Source organism: Cornus florida, unplaced genomic scaffold (genome assembly GCF_030987335.1).
Source record: "Cornus florida cultivar Cherokee Brave unplaced genomic scaffold, ASM3098733v1 CherokeeBrave_3.0.0_Hap2_Chr01, whole genome shotgun sequence".
NCBI classification, from domain to species: domain Eukaryota; kingdom Viridiplantae; phylum Streptophyta; class Magnoliopsida; order Cornales; family Cornaceae; genus Cornus; species Cornus florida.
This window is the reverse complement of record NW_026775571.1, coordinates 55506652-55524408: the sequence shown is the minus strand read 5'-3', so window position 1 is coordinate 55524408 and position 17757 is coordinate 55506652. Positions and strand designations below refer to the sequence as shown.

At 38.8% G+C, this 17757-nt stretch overlaps 1 protein-coding gene across 3 annotated transcripts in view; it reads left to right on the top strand.

Moving 5' to 3' along the window:
• Positions 1 to 17088, top strand: part of LOC132297535 (uncharacterized) — a 57975-nt gene extending 40887 nt beyond the window's left edge. For 2 of the 3 annotated variants that reach the window (XR_009479261.1, XR_009479245.1), the window contains 2 exons: positions 16432 to 16540; positions 16692 to 17088. The gene's annotated coding sequence lies outside the window, so the exon portion shown is untranslated. The remainder of the gene's footprint in view (positions 1 to 16431; positions 16541 to 16691) is intronic. The other variant, XM_059794924.1, reaches the window with a different exon arrangement.
• The last annotated feature ends 669 nt before the right edge of the window (positions 17089 to 17757 follow it).

Sequence of the window (17757 nt, the reverse complement as noted above, 5' to 3'; positions counted from 1 at the left end):
CAAATAAGCCCCTGACAACACTCCCCCTCAAGCTGGTGCAAAGATATTTATCATGCCCAGCTTGACTAACATAATCATCAAGTAAGTCTTCCTCACACTCTTAGTCAAAACATTAGGTCATGTATGTTGACGTATGGAGTATAAATCAGCCCAAGGCGAAGCTTTTCCTTGATGATGTGTCGATCGACTTCAATATGCTTTGTCCTTTCATGTTGAATTGGATCGTAGGCAATGCTAATGGCAGCCTTGTTGTCACAATACAACTTCATTGACTCACGAACAGGATAACTCAACTCACTTTACATCGTACGTACCCATAACAACTCACAAACTCTATGTGCCTTGGATCTGAACTTAGCCTCCGCACTAGATCTAGCTACTATAGACTGTTTCTTGCTTCGCCATAAAACAAGATTACCTCCAACAAATGTGCAATATTCTAAAGTAGATCGTCGATGTGTCACAGACCCTGCCCAATCAACATCAATATAGGCTTCAACACGCAAGTGGCAATGATTGCCAAATAATAGCCCTTTACCAGGTGAACCCTTGAGGTAGCGAAGAACATGATGAGCTGCCTTAAGGTGAGGTGTACGTGGAGCATGCATAAACCGACTAATCACACTAACAACGTTGGCAATATCTGGGCGCAAGAAAGATAAGTAAATCAGTCTCCCAACCGATCGCTGAAATCTTCCCACATCATCTAACGGGTCTTCGTCTACATCATTAAGCCTGTGGTTCTACTAAATGGGAATATCAATAGGTCTAGCTCAAAGCCTACCTGTTTCAGCCAATAAATCTAACACATACCTTCGTTTAGAAATGAACACCCCTTTCTTCGATATGCACACCTCGATGCAAAGTATCTCAATAATCTGAGGTCTTTAACCTCGAACTATGTCCCCAAGAATGACTTCATTCGACAAATCTCTTCTGAATCATTTCCAGTGATAACAATATCATCAACATATACAATAAGGGCAGTGGTGCAGCCCTGGTGCTTCTTGATGAAGTGAGTATGATTTGTTTGACTCTGTGTGTACCTTATTCTTTTCACAGCGGGGTTTAACCTCTCAAACCAAGCACGCGGCGACTGCTTTAACCCATACAAGGCTTTATTTAGCTTGCACACTAAATTCTGACCGTTAACAAGTTTAAACCCCGGTGGCATAGTCATAAACACCTGTTCCTCCAAGTCACCATGAAGGAAAGCATTCTTTACATCTAACTGATGTAAGGGCCAATTCAAATTAGCTGCCAAAGAAAGAAGAACACGTATAGAGTTCATCTTGGCAACTGTAGCAAATGTTTTCAGATAATCAATTCCATAGGTCTAAGTGAAGCCCTTTGCAACTAACTGAGCTTTATATCTCTCAATTGTTCCGTCTGCATGATACTTTATTGTGTAGACCCATTTGCAACCTACTGGTTTCTTAACCCTAGGTAATGGAACAATATCTCATGTACCATTCTTCTCAAGGGCCTTTATTTCTTCAAGCATTGCTTTCTTTCATGGAGTTTGACTGAGAGCATCTGAAACACTATAAGGAACAGATACAAAGGAGATACACGATATGTTGGAGATAAGGCATCATAGGATACGAGCTGAGATATGGGATGTTTTGTACAACTACAAACACCCTTACGATAGGCAATAGGGACATTAAGATCAATAGGAATGCTATTAGGAAAAGAATCAGGAGTATCAATGTCAACTAAGGAATTACCTGGATCGAGGGAGACTTCTTGGTCTTGGGGTGTGTCAATGACTTGTTTTGCCCTCCTAGTGTAGACAATTGGCTGCTTTCCCTGTTGCAAATTATTAGTGTTATGAGGACTAGACATAGGGACCTCACTAAGAAGCTCCCCTTGAATAGGAACAGGCAAAGGAAAGGGGCATTCCCTCTGAATGGACAACAGATTCTCTACCTGTATAGTAGTCTCCCCTTGTAGAGAATCCGGAGCAGTGGAAAAAAAAGAAACAGACTCAAAGAATATAACATCCATGGAGACAAAGCGACGAGGAGTGGTAGGGTTATAACACCGATACCCTTTCTGAGTGGCAGAGTATCCAAAAAAGACACATCGGATTGCCTTAGGGTATATTTTGTCCTTGCGATAATGAATTTGAACATAACAAACACAACCAAACACTTTCGGAGAGACAGTAAACAAGGCAGTGTCATGGTGTAAGATATAGAAAGGGGGATTGATAGCCAAGAACCTTAGAAGGCATGCAATTAATACGGTATGTAGCTGTTAAGGTTGCGTTGACCCAATAACTTTTAGGCACTCCCATCCCAATTAGAAGAGAATGGGTCACCTCCGTAATATGATGGTGTTTTCTTTCAGCTAAACCGTTCTGTTTTGGTGTATTGACACAAGATGTTTGATGGACAATCCACTATACATAAACTCACCTCCATTATCAGATCGAAGGATTTTGAGGCGACAACCAAACTGAGTACATACCATCTTATGAAAGGTTTTAAAAATGGAATGAACTTCATCTTTGGTTTTCATAAGATAAAGCCAAGTATATCGACTGAAGTCATTAACAAACACAACAAACTGAACAAAGTAACGAAAACCAAGTAACGAAGTATAGATTTAGGACCCCACACATCAGAATGAACAAGATGCAAAGGAGCTGTACTTTTATTAATACTAGTAGGATAAGAAACACGACATTGTTTGGCTAGAACGCATGTTTCACAATTTTACTCAAAAGATTCAACAGAAGCAAACTGGGGAAGCACATGCTTCAAAACAGGAAGGGCTAAATGACCTAGTCTATTATGCGATCGCATTAACATATCTTTATTGACATTACTATTCCTAACACTAGATTGATTTGCAACATAATAAGAAGAAGTTGGCCTCGCGTTCAGCAAATACAAGCCATTGTCCTCATGTTCACTTCCAATCGTTTTCCCTGTGTCCAAGTCCTGTAACACACAATGAGATGGAAAAAAGGTTACACTACAATTCAAGCCTTTTGTAATGTGATTGACAGAAAGGAGGTTATTGGTAAACTTTGGGACACGAAGAACAGAGGATATAGTAAGATTAGGAGAGGCAGAAAGTGTGCCCTTCCCCGCAATGGAGGTGAAAGTGCCATTAGCCGCTCTAACCTTATCCTTACCAGAACATAGATTGTATGAAGAAAATCAGATGCCATACCAGTCATGTGATCAGTGGCTCCTGAATCAATGATCCAGGGTGGCCCACCAGATAATGTGGAAACCTGATGTGCCGAATGAGAGGTACCTGTTTGAGTGAAGTTAGAGGTCGAAATGGAGGCATGTTGTGTTAGTAGATGTCGGAGAGCATCAGTTCAGCCCAGACAAAGAACTCGGTGGCCCTGAGGAGGCATGACCAGTAGAAGCAGTCTCACGCTCTGCAGTATGTGTCGTAGATAACCCCTTAAATGGACTGGGCCTAGCATTCGCATGAGTAGGAGCTAGAGTAGGGTGACCGTGTAGATTCCAACATGTTTCCCTAATGTGGTGCGTACGCCCACAGTGGTCACACCTCAACTTATTCTTGTCATCTTGCTTCCCTCCTTTTGGAGGACTGGGCTTGTTCCATTGTTGTGTGGCAAGAGCAAACCTCTTAGACAATGGTACTTCTAGCTCAGGCTTAGTGTATTCAAGTGCATACATAACCTTCATTCTACTCTCCTTAACCTGGATATACGAAAACACATATCTAACAAAAGTAGGGGCTAGATACCTGCCTAACACTTGTACCCTAGCATGCTCATATCTAGGATGCAACCACCCAAGAACTCATAGATTCGATTCCTTTCTACCATAGCATGAAATGCTTTAACATCAACTACACACAGGTATGTAGTCTTGGTAGTGATCTAACTCTTCCCATTTACCACTTAGAGTGGTAATATGTGGCAAGAGTTTGGTTTTTCTTGCTTGAATTTTGAAATCTGTTGTTGGAGTTCATACAATTTTGCAAAATTACCAAGGAACGCGTCTCTTCCACAGTCGTCTATAGCTCTTTAGCTGCTTTCACAAACAGAATCCCTTTGCTGATCTGTGGTTGCATTGACTGCAACAACCACGTCATAACTAGTGCATTATTTTCACTCCACTCTTTGAATTTAGGATCACTCTTGGAGGGATACGTGACAGTCCCTTCGATATGGTTGATCATCGTACGACCAGTGATATGCATACGAGCAGATTTAGCCCACTCCATGTAATTCGTCTCATCCAGTTGCAATACAAAGGCTTGGATGGTGATCACTACTACCTCCCAATACTGGAGTCAGACTAGGAGAAGACCCAGCTTCTTTTGAAGTCACCTCTGAGCGTCTTCTAGGTATACAATTAGGGGTGGCAATTCGTGTTCGTGGGTCGTAATCATGTCGTGTCAACTTAAGGGTATTATACTAAACATCTTAACCCGAACACGACCTGTTTAATAATCGTGTCAGGAACTCTCAACATTAACCCGACCTGTTTATTAAACGGGTTACATGTGTAACCCGTTTAATGACCTATTTACCAATATATATATATATATATATATATATATATATAATTTAAATTATTAATAATACTCAATTACAAAAAAATACTAAAAAAAATATAAGTTTTAATCAGCCAAATTACTAAACAGTTTATAGTTTATAAAATATTAAATTATAAGATACAAGTTTATATAATAATTTTAGAACTTAAATAGAAATTTATTTACGACATATATAGTTAAACGTGTATAAACGAGTTATATGAATTGAACCCCTCAACCCAAACACAACACGATTAACTAAATGGGTTAATCGTGTCGACTCATTTATGACCCGAACCCGTTTAAGGTCAACCCAAACCTGTTTAACTCGTGTCGTGTTGGCAGGTCATGTCAACTTTTGCCACCCTTATATAAAATCCCCAGAAACAAAAGCAATAACAAAATATATAAAGAACCACAACTAAAGATTATCGTCTTCTGAGATGCATAAAAAAAGCGACCACGCAGTCACCGCACAAATCCTAGAAAGCAACAAAGTAGACCATACCAGAATCATGAATGACGAAGAAAAAGCCGTTGTTACAGAATCACGCGAACACAAAAAAAAACCAATCGAGAATGCAACAGATCAAAAACACTACTTCCTTGCAAACAAATCCCATATTGGAATATCTTCAAAACCCTTCACACCCACTAGGGTTTACACAAACTTGCCCTAGGGTTTTAACTACACACCTAGAGCTTTACAAGCAATGCTTTGAAACCATGTTGACTTTAAGAGATAATCAAATTAAAGTATAAGAAGAAGGAAAAAAAGAAGAAGAAAGAGGATGAGGAAAAGAGAGAGAGATGGGGAAAGAGAGAGAGAATGAAAGAATACTTTCATTCTTCCACCACATTTTATTTATATCATAAAGTTTCAGAAATTACACCTAAGCCCCAATATTATATAAATAATAACAAATAAGCCCCTGACAACACATATACATATGCATTTGTGTGGTATATCAATCGATAGGTTAATTTGTTTATCTAGAAAGCCAGAAAAATAAGATAAAATTCATTGCTTGTTCCTGGATTCAAATGGGACTTTCTTTTTCAGTTTAGAAAACTTTAAATTTTTTTTTTTTTTTTGATAAGTAATAATTAAATAAAAAGGCGTTCAAGAGGGGAACGCGTCCCTTATACGAAAGTGGAACCGGGGTCTAAGGCCCAAAGAATCCAAAAAAATGATTAAATCATCGGAAGAGGAACATGACTTCCTCTTCACGTAACAGAAAAGAGTGAATGATGTGAAGTTTCAGCGTCGCTGTGGACGACTCTTTCCCTTTGAACATTCTTCTATTCCTCTTCTTCTATATGCACCACCAAACCAAACACAATGTGGTACAATTTTCCAATAATTGCGTACACCACTTCTCACACGACATCTTCTCCAAGCATGAATCAAATCTTTAGAAAAACGAGGCATTACCCAACGCATACCAAACAGACCAAAAATAAGATTCCAACAGTCGCTCGCCACGGGGCAATGCAGATTATATGATCAATTGACTCACCATCTTGTTTGCATAGGCAACACTAGTTAAGAAAACAGTTACCCCTGTTCCTTAAATTATCAATCGTCAGGATCTTACCCCATATAGCAGTCCATACAAAGAATGCCACCCTAGTTTAAGCAATAGAGCGCCAGATGGTCTTCCACGGAATCAACGAAATTAAAATTAGATAGGCATAAGAATAAGGAATGAACTTCGAAGCGACCATGGGAAGAGGGAATCCATGTCAAATCGTTACTACCTCTACCAACTGCCTCCTGTCGATACAACAAATCCAGGAAAACACATACCTCGTCCAACTCCCAATCCTGAAAAGAACGCCGAAAGTGCACGTGCCACGTAATCCCACTACTATCAAGCTGATAACAATCAGCTACGTAGGCATGTCTATCAACTGCAATACTGTATAATCTGGGAAATATACGAAATAAAGGCTGGTCTGCACACCAAAGATCCTCCTAGAAACGAACACATCTGCTATCACGAACTTTGAATCTGATGTGAGAAGAGAACGCATCCCATCCCTTCCGAATGGATTTCCGTGCCCCAACTCCTCTTACGAGAGAAACTGGACGAGTAGACCAACCACCACTCTCTTCCCTATACTGGCATGAAACTAGCCTACGCCAAGGGCGATGTCTTTCCCTCTTGTACCTCCACAGCCATTTACCCAAGAGAGCTTGATTAAAGGGAACTAATCTTTTGATGCCAAGACCACCCAACTTCATGGGCTTGCAAACTTGTTCCCATCTGACAAGGTGATACTTAAACTCTTCGCACCTTCCGCGCCAAAGGAAATCTCTTTGAATTTTTTCAATCGTAGCTGCAACAGAGTATGGAATTTGGAACATAGATAAAAAAAATATGTGGGAAGGCTCGATAAAGTGCTCTTTATAAGCGTAACTTTTCCCCCCTTAGACAAGTATTGCTTTTTCTATCCTGCCAATCTCTTCACATACCTATCAATCACAGGGTCCCTCCCCACTATCCTAGAGGAAACCCCTAGGGGCAAATCCAAATACGGAATGGGGAAAGAACTCACCCTACACCCAAGGACTGCAGCTAAAGAGGAGATATCTTGAACATCCCCTACCGGAACAAGCACGCTTTTAGCCATGTTGACTTTCAGACCCGAAATAGCCTAAAAACAGGCCAAGATGCACCTCAAGTATTTAAGTTGAGACACATCAGCATCACAGAAAACCAGGGTGTCGTCCGTAAAAAGTAAATGAGAGATCTCCATATGATGGACTAGATCTCTTCCCACCATAAAGCCCTTAATAAGACCAAGATCCTCTGCCCTTCACATAAGTCTACTTGAACCCTCCATAACAATAAGAAAAAAGAAAGATGACAAGGGATCTCCTTGTCTTAAACCCCGAGTGCACCAAAAGAAACCAGCAGGAGACTCGTTCACAAGAACAGAGAACTTGACAGACGAAAGACATGTCTCAATCCATTTCCTCGATTTACTTCCAAACCCCATTCTTTGTAGCAAATATAACAAGAAATTCCAATTCACATGATCAGACGCTTACTCAATGTCAAGTTTGCATAAGACTCCGGGAACACCACTTCGCAACCTATAATTCACACATTCGCCTGCAATAAGAATTGAATCAAGAATTTGCCGTCCTCCGACAAAAGCATTCTGGGAATCAGAAATAATCCCCGTCCATTACTCCCCTCATCCTAAGAGCAAGAACCTTAGCTATGAGTTAGAGATACAACCCACTAAGCTAATAGGTCTAAAGTCTTTAATGTCAGAAGCACCTCCCTTCTCAAGGATAAGGGCAGAAAACTTCATTTTAAAATAGTTTGAGCCTTGATTACCTTTTTTACCCCCATAAATTTGCTATCATTTAGGAATCAAGAGTTGTACAATCTTAAGCTAGGAAGCACATGCACGTCTATAAGTGTGTAGTATCTGTGTCTATCATGTGTTAGACACGTGTGAAATGTTTCTTGTCTTTTGTTTCTTAGTCTCTTCTAAAGATTTGACATGTGATGGGCATGCAGAAGACACGAGAGATAAGATGGTGTAATTTAAAATGGATGAAGCAAAAGCTTGAAAATAACAAAACTCTAGAATGAGAAGTAAACTTCCTCCCCAAATCGGACAACATTTAAAGAGGGAGGGAGAGAGATAATCCCAGACTCTGAACCTGATTCGAGTTAATCCAAACCATACTCTCTAATTTGAATCAATTGTTTTTCTTACCCAGTAACATCTACCTTCGTTATCACCTGTATCAGCCACAATCGCCACCACCCCTATAGTACACCATCACAAATATATCCCAACCTTGCTGTATTCTATACATGTTAAAGTATATATCAGTATAAATATAAAAAGAAGAAATTGGAGAGAATTGTGTGAAGTCTTGAATGAGATAAATCACTCATTCACAGCTCTAGTATTTATTGATAAAAAAAGCATATGCTCGTATTACAAGAAAGGAAATTAAATCAAATCTAAATCGAATCACAATATATTCTATGGCTATCAAATCTCTGCTAATATTGTATGTCATCCCATAAATCATGGCTATTATATCTGTTGACTTTAAGATATAATCAAATCGAAAGCAAGTGATAAAGAAGAAGAAGAAAAAGAGAAGAAAGCGGATGAGAGAAAAAGAGAGAGAGATGGGGAAAGAGAGAGAGAATGAAAAGAATACTTTCATTCTTCCACCACATTCTATTTATAATAATAAGTTTCAGAAATTACACATATGCCCCAACATTATATAAGTAATAACAAATGAGCCCCTGACAACACTCCTCCTTAAGCTTTTCCTTGATGAAGTGTCGATTGACTTCAATGTGCTTTGTCCTGTCATGTTGAACTGGATTGTGGGCAATGTTAATAACAGCCTTGTTGTCACAAAACAACTTCATTGACTCGCGAATCGGATAACCTAACTCACCCAACATCGTACGTAGCCATAACAACTCACAAACTCCATGTGCCATGGATCTGAACTCAGCCTCTGCACTAGATCTACAGACTGTTTCTTGCTTCGCCATGAAACAAGATTACCTCCAACGAATGTCTAATATCCTGAAGTAAATCGTCTATTTGTCACAAACCCTGCCCAATCAGCGTCAGTATAGGCTTCAACATGCAAGTGGCTATGACTGCCAAACAATATCCCCTTACCAGGTGAACCCTTGAGGTAGCGAAGAACATGATGAGCTGCCTCAAGGTGAGGTGTACATGGATCATGCATAAACTGACTAATCACACTAATAGCGTAGGCAATATCCGGGCGTGAGAGATAAGTAAATCAGTCTCCCAACCAATCATTGAAATCTTCCCACATCATCTAATGGATCTCCATCTACATCATTAAGCTTATGGTTCTGCTCAATGGGAATAGCAATAGGTCTAGCTCCAAGCCTGCCTGTTTCAGCTAACAAATCTAACACATACTTCTGTTGAGAAATGAACACCCATTTCTTCGATCTGCACACCTCGATGCCAGGAAAGTATCTCAATGATCCAAGGTCTTTAACCTCGAACTCTATCCCCAAGAATGACTTCATTCAACGAATCTCTTCCGAATCATTTCTAGTGATAACAATATCATCAACATATACAATAAGGGCAGTGGTGCAGCCCTGGTGCTTCTTGATGAAGAGAGTATGATCTGCCTGACTCTGTGTGTACCCTACTCTTTTCATAGCAGTGCTGAACCTCTCAAACCAAGTATGTGGCGACTGCTTTAACCCATACAAAGCTTTATTTAGCTTGCACACTAAATGCTGACCATTAGCAAGCGTAAACCCTGGTGGCATAGTCATATACGCCTCTTCCTCCAAGTCACCATGAAGGAAAGTATTCTTTACATCCTGCTGATGTAAGGGCCAATTTAAATTAGCTGCCAACGAAAGAAGAACACGTATAGAGTTCATCTTGGCAACTTGAGCAAATGGTTCCAGATAATCAATTCCATAGGTCTGGGTGAAGCCCTTTGCAACTAACCATTTATATCTCTCAATTGTTCTGTCTGCATGATACTTTGTTGTGTAGACCCATTTGTAATCTACTGGTTTCTTACCCTTAGGTAATGGAACAATATCCCAAGTACCATTCTTCTCAAGGGCCTTCATTTCTTCAAGCATAGTTTTCTTCCATGGAGTTTGACTGAGAGCATCTGGAACACTAGAAGGAACAGATACAGAGGAGATACATGAAGTGAAAGCACGATATGTTGGAGATAAGGCATCATAGGATACAAACTAAGATATGGGATGCTTTGTACAACTACGAACTCCCTTACAATAGGCAATAGGGACATCAAGATCAACAGGAATGCTATTGGGAAAAGAATCAGGAAAGGAATTACCTGGATCGATGGAGACCTCTTGGTCCTGGGGTGAGTCAATAACTTGTTTTGCCCTCCTAGTGTAGACAATTGGCTGTTTTCCCTGCTGCAAATCATTATTGTTAGGAGGACTAGACATAGGCACCTCAGTGAGAAGCTCCCCCTGAATGGGAATAGACATAGGAAGGTGGCATTCCCTCTGAATAGACAACGGATTCTCTACCTGTATAGTAGTCTCCTCCTGTAGAGAATCCCGGGCAATGGAAAAAAAAAGGAACAGACTCAATGAATGTAACATCCATGGAGACAAAGCGATGATGAGTGGTAGGGTTATAACACCGATACCCTTTCTGAGTGGCAGAGTATCCAAGAAAGACAAATCGGATTGCCTTAGGGTCCATTTTGTCCTTGCGATGATGAATGTGAACATAACAAACACAACCAAACACTTTCGGAGGGACAGTCAACAAGGCAGTGTCATGGTGTAAGACAGAGAAGGGGGATTGATAGCCAAAAACCTTAGAAGGCATTCGATTTACAAGGTATGTAGTTGTAAAGGTTGCATCAGCCCAATAACTTTTAGGCACTCCCATCCCAATTAGAAGAGAACGGGTCACCTCAGTAATATGATGGTGTTTTCTTTCAGCTACACCTTTCTGTTGTGGTGTATCGACATAAGACCTTTGATGGATAATCCCGTTATCAGCAAAAAATGAGGCAAGACCACCATACATAAACTCTCCTCCATTATTAGATTGAAGGATTTTGAGGGGACAACCAAATTGAGTATATACCATCATATGAAAGGTTTTAAAAATGGAATGAACTTCATCTTTGGTTTTCATAAGATAAAAGCCAAGTATATAGACTAAAATCATCAACAAACACATCAAAGTAACGAAAACCAAGTAATGAAGTAGTAGATTCAGGACCCCACACATCAGAATGAACAAGCTGCAAAGGAGCTGTATTTTTATTAATACTAGTACGATAAGAAACACTACATTTTTTGGCAAGATCGCATGTTTCACAATTTAACTCAAAAGATTCAACAGAAGCAAACTGGGGAATCAGACCCTTTAAAACAGGAAGAAATGACCTAGTCTATTATGCCATCGCATTAACAGATCTTTATTGACATTATTATGCCTAACACTAGATTGATTTGCAACATAATAAGAATTTGGCCTTGCTTTCAGCAAATACAAGACACTGTCCTCACGTCCACTTCCAATCGTATTCCCCGTGTCCAAGTCCTGAAACACATAGTGAGATGGAAAAAAGGTTACACTACAATTCAAGCCTTTTGTAATGTGACTGACAGAAAGGAGGTTATTGGTTAACTTTGGGACGTGAAGAACAGAGGATAAGGTAAGATTAGGAGAGGCAGAAACAGTGCCCTTCCCCGCAATGGAGGTGAAGGTGCCATCAGCCACTCTAACCTTATCCTTACTAGAATATAAATTGTACGAAGAAAAATCATATGCCATACCAGTCATGTGATTAGTGGCTCCTGAATCAATGATCTAGGGTGGTCCACCAAATAATGTGGAAGCTTGATGTGCCGAATGAGAGGTACCTGTCTGAGCGAAGTTAGAGGTGGAGACGAAGGAATGTTGTGCTAGTAGATGTCAAAAAGCATTAAGTGCAGCCCCGGACAAAGAACTCAGTGGCCTTGGGGAGGCATGACCAGTAGAAGCAGTCTCACGCTCTGCAGTATGTGCCGTGGCTAACCCCCCAAATGGACTAGGCCTTGGCCTAGCATTCGCATCAGCAGGAGCTGGAGTAGGGCGACTGTGTAAATTCTAGCATGTTTCCCTAATGTGCCGCGTACGCCTACACTGATCACACCTCAACTTGCTTTTGTCATCCTGTTTCCCTCCTTTTGGAGGATTGGGCTTGTTCCATTGTTGTGTGGCAAGAGCAAGCCTCTCAGACAATGGTACTTCTGGCTCAGGCTTAGTGTATACAGGTGCAGACATAGCCTTCATTCTACTCTCCTAAGCCTGGATATATGAAAACACATCTCTAACAGAAGTAGGGGCTGGATACATGCGTAACACTTGTACCCTGGCATACTCCTATCTCGGATGCAAACTACCCAAGAACTCATAGATTTGATTCCTTTCTACCACAGCATTAAATGCTTTAACATCAGCTGCACACACAGGTATGTAGTCTAGGTAGTGATCTAACTCTTCCCATTTACCACGTAGAGTGTGGTAATATGTAGCAAGAGTTTGGTCTTTTTGCTTGAATCTTGAAATTTGTTGTTGGAGTCTATACAGTTTTGCAAAATTACCAACCGAGGAATACGTCTCTTCCACAGTCGTTCATAGCTCTTTAGCTGTTTTCACAAACAAAAACCCTTTGCTGATCTATGGTTGCATGGACTGCGACAACCACGTCATAACTAGTGCATTATTTGCACTCCACTCTTTGAATTCAGGATTGCTCTTGGAGGGATACGTGATAGTCCCTTCGATATGGTCGATCATCCTACGACCAGTGATTTGCATGCAAGCAGATTGAGCCCACTCCATATAGTTCATCTCATCCAGCATAATAGTCGTAATACAATAGTCGTAATACAAAGGCCTAGATGGTGATCACTACTACCTCCCAATACTGGAGTCAGACTAGGAGAAGACCCAGCTGCTTTTGAAGTCACCTCTGAGCCAGACATTTTATCAAACAATTTCTGGATATACAATCCTTAGAAACAAAAACAGCAACAAAATACGTAGAGAATCACCTTTCTAACACAAACTTCAACTAAAAATATTACTGTCTTCTGAGATACATAAAAAGGCGACCACACAGTCACCACACAAACTCTAGAAAGCAACAAAGTAGACCATATCAGAATCGTGAACGACGAAGAAAAAATCGCTATTGCAGAACCTCGCGAACACAAAAAAAAAACACCGATCAAGATTGCAATAGCTATAAAAAAAATCCCATCTTGGAATCTCTCCAAAACCCTTCACACCCACTAGGGCTTACACAAACTTGCCCTAGGGTTTCAACTACAAACCTAGAGCTTTATAAACCATTCTCTGATACTATGTTGACTTTTAGATATAATGAAATCGAAAGTGAGTGATAAAGAAGAAGAAGAAAAAGAGAATAAAGCAGATGAGAGGAAGAGAGAGAGAGAGATGGGGAAAGAGAGAAAGAATGAAAAGAATACTTTCATCCTTCCACTACATTCTATTTATAATAATAAGTTTCAGAAATTACACATAAGCCCCAACGTTATATAAGTAATAACAAATAAGCCAGTAACAACAATATCTGCTAACACTCCCCTTCAAGTTGGTGCGTGGATATCTGAGACGCCCAACTTGGACAATGCATCTTCAAACACGGTCTTGTTAGCACCCTTCTTCAGAATCTACAAGTTGTAGAGGGCAAATCCGAATAGCGATGATTTTCTCTCAAATGAAGTGCTGATTTACAATTAAAAAATGTCTCCTCAAACTATAAACAATTAACAATGTTTCCTTAGACCATAAACAACTAATCATGTCTCCTCAGACCATAAACAATTGACAATGTCTTCTCAGATCATTTCCCTTCATATACATGTTTAAAACATATAGATGGAAGAATCAACAATGTCCTCCTCAAACCATTTCCCTTTATATATATGTTTAAACAATATAGATGAAAGAATCAACACAGTCTCCTCAAACTATAAAAAGAAACACTTATGTCTCCTTAGACCATTTCTGAATAGGTGGTGGCAAACTCACAACAAGTGTGAATGATAAAGAGAGAAGATGAAAAATCATGCTACCGAACACACCGACTACCCAAACAAGTCAACAAAAAATTGTCGGGGACACAGTATAGGCGAGGACAATGCTACCAAACACACCGGCAGCCCAAACAAGTCGATAAAAATTGTCGGAGACATGGCAAAGAAGAAGACAATGCTACCAAACACACTGGTAACTCAAACAAGTCAATAAAATTTTTTGGAGACACGGCAAAGGCGAAGAACATTACTGCCGAACAAACCGGCAACCCAAACAAGTCACAAATAATACCGAGAAACCCTTTGCAACATTTCAGATGCTAAGGGAACACCCCCAAAATAGGGGTCTGAACCTAAGAAGAGAAATTAGGCTTTGATATCATGTTGTAAATAATAAAATAGAAGTGAAGAGAGAAATTAAACAAGAAGAACACATATATTACGTGGTTCAGCCACTGAGGCCTACATCCATGACACAAAGAGCCCAAAGGGTTACATCACTTTTATAATACTCTCTCAATTCATACACAATACAATGGTGGAAGCTCCTTTATATAGGAGAAGAAATTATGAGAATGGAAAGAATTAGATAATAGGAAACGAGGAGGATTTTTCTCCACTGATTCCTCTAGTAACACCAAATCTTCAATAATAGGAATCAACATCAATTACTGAAAGATTTTCCTCCACTGATTCCTCCATTAAATCCTCTATAATACTCCGTATAAAAATACGTATATTTATTTTGAGTCGTGTTGCCACCATATCTATGTCCTTTTGTGTTGAGAACTTTTGTGATGATGTGTCCTTGGCACCTTGCCATGTCATATCTACATTCCTTATCATCTTCGTTTCTTGGACCTTAAGAGTGACAGTGCTGGAGACGTGTAACCTTAAATCTGTCTGATTTAAATCCATACTCAAAAGTGGAATAGGTAAAATATGAAGTGCCTGCCCCTTTCTGTGGTTTAGGATGTCTACATTTTCTACGATATTGACATAAGTGAAAGTTTGCTTCATAATAATCTAGCTGCCGCTATATTTTTTGTGTTTTTATCACAACCAGAGGGGGAACGCCTGTAGTTAAAAATGAAATTTGAATTTTTTTTTTACTTTCTATTCTTTGTAGCATTTGGCCTTTGACCCGTAGCGAAGTTTGGCTTGCCAATTTGTTGGAACCCAAAGTTTACATCCTACATATTGATGCCTAGAGTGGCCATCCAATGCATGGATGTTTGGATAGATTATATTCAATGCAATGAAACTTTTATATATTTTTTTCTTCAAAAAACCTTTTTATTGCTTCAGAATTGGGACTATTATTTGTTTGTGATTCAATCTTTCAAGTTAAGAGCTTAAATAAAACTTGTATGCATGATGCATGAAAAATTGGAGAGATCTTTTAATTCTTTCACATTTCAGTGCTTTAAAGTTTCCAAACATGTATATTAATTAATTTAATAAAGTTCCGTTGTTACCTTTCACTGAATATTAGTTTGTGTGTGTGTGTATATATATATATGTGTGCTATTTCATGCTTCTTAGGTGGTGTTTGATAAATTAAAAGTTAAAAAGTACTGGAAATTTAAGTGCTGAAGTTTTAAGCTGTAATTATAAACTCAGATTTTTATTTAATTTTTTTTTTTTTGCTCCTTTTTTTTTTTTTTTTTTTTTTTTTTGCTCTTTTAAGTGTTCAAAACATTCACTGATAAGTGAAGTCATCGTCTAAGTGATTTAAAATGCGTTATCAAACTCAGTTAATCGGATAAACACTTAATCCATTCAGAATTAAGTGATTAGGTTATCAAAAAACATTTCAATCGCTCTGTTTTGTGATGTCAACTTCCAAAGTCATGGATTAACCACTCCCTTTAGTAATATTATGTTTACCATGAAATCCTCTGTACAATATCTGCGGCTGTTTTTATTACAATATGTGGTAAACGTTTGAAAGGGAAGGTTTATATATATCTGGTTGTGATAGGCATATTTGGTTTCATATGGATAGTATGACTGGAGAGCATGCATCAGTTTGACCAAACCATTGCATCCAGACTTGTTTCTCTTGCTCATATGTTTTTGCTTTCGGACCTAGCAATTAGAAAATAATGTGATTGAAAGTTTGATAAAGTTTGTTATCATGATGTTTGCTTCTAGTTACTTATTAAAAGAAAAAAAAAAAAATAATGTTTGCTTCTAGTTGAAGTACAGTTAGAAATATGCGAATTATACAGTGCCATCTTCAACCCTGATGTCATTGACTGTCAATTGAATTTTTCAGGCCTCCAGCAACATCTTGGTTCTCTGGTCAAGCAAGCAATCTCTCTCCTCTGCTTAGTATTTCATAAACCTTTTGTGGTGGTGTTGGTTGGATTTCTGATTTGATTGAAGTAGGTTTTGTTTTTTTTTTTTTTTGTTTTCTTTTGGTTGTTTTTATTTTCTTTCCCTCCCCTCTTTTGCTTCTTATTTCAATAAATATCATGCATATAAGTATGACAAATATGCTAACATTTATATTTCTGGTTATTATATTGTTTACAGGAGATTACTGGACGCAGCATCGTCTACTGAAAGAATGTTCCAGTTGTGCATGGGGAGAACCTTACAGATGTATCATGATTCTGATTGAAAAGTATGTCATTTCTTGTAGCTACTTCTGTGCAGTCAGACTTGTGAGTGCTCTATTTCAGTCTGGTATCACTTCCTTTTTCATTTTTTTTTTCCCTTTTAAAATTTCCTTGTGTAAGCTCCACGTGTCAATGTGCAAAATTGTATCTAAGGGTTCTTATTTCGGATTCAGTCAAAAATTGCTACGTGGGACTTGTACTGAATTCTATAGTGCCATTTTAGCATGAAGTTCTAAAATAATGGCACTTGAGGGTTTCAAATATGGCCTCTATTGATTCTTCTAATGTAGTATTACCAAAATTTCCATTGATCCCTGTATGTTGTGGATGGATTCTTTATTTGTACAAAATTAAGCTGATCTTTGAATGTGCCATTGCAGATTTAGATTGAAATGTCTAAATTATAGTTGGTCAAACCAAGTAATGTTGTAAAGTGTGCTTTAGAAGTACATTTTTCTTGGTCTTTAGACTTCTACTTTCAGTGGGCTTTAAAATTGTATTCAGGGGCAGTTTGATATCTGATTAATCTGAGTCTGGATCTACTAAAATCAGCTAAAATGATCATGTTAGTCAGCAGTTGGGTATGGCAACCTGTTCATACATCAATGCAAATAAAATTTTGTGAAAGGTCTGCTTGGTTTGTAACTTTGAGAACAGTTTTTTGTTTTTCAGAAAACTGTTCAAAAATTCTGTTTGGTTCAGTTTTTTTAAAACTCTGTAATAAAAAGGCAGTTATCTTAAAACAGTTTCCTGTTCTCTGAATTTTTGAGAACTTTTTTCAGAGTTACAAACCAAATAGGTCCTCATTTTTCGCTTGAGTGGATTCTTTTGATATGGAGAACAGAAAAATGTGTTGTCGCTTTTGATATGAAGAACAGAAAAATGGGTCGAAGACAGAGACATCAAATTGGTATGAGGCGTGTTCTCTTTTCTCTTTGTTTGTTTGAGGGAAGGTAGTGGATGGGGCTGACACCCTCATT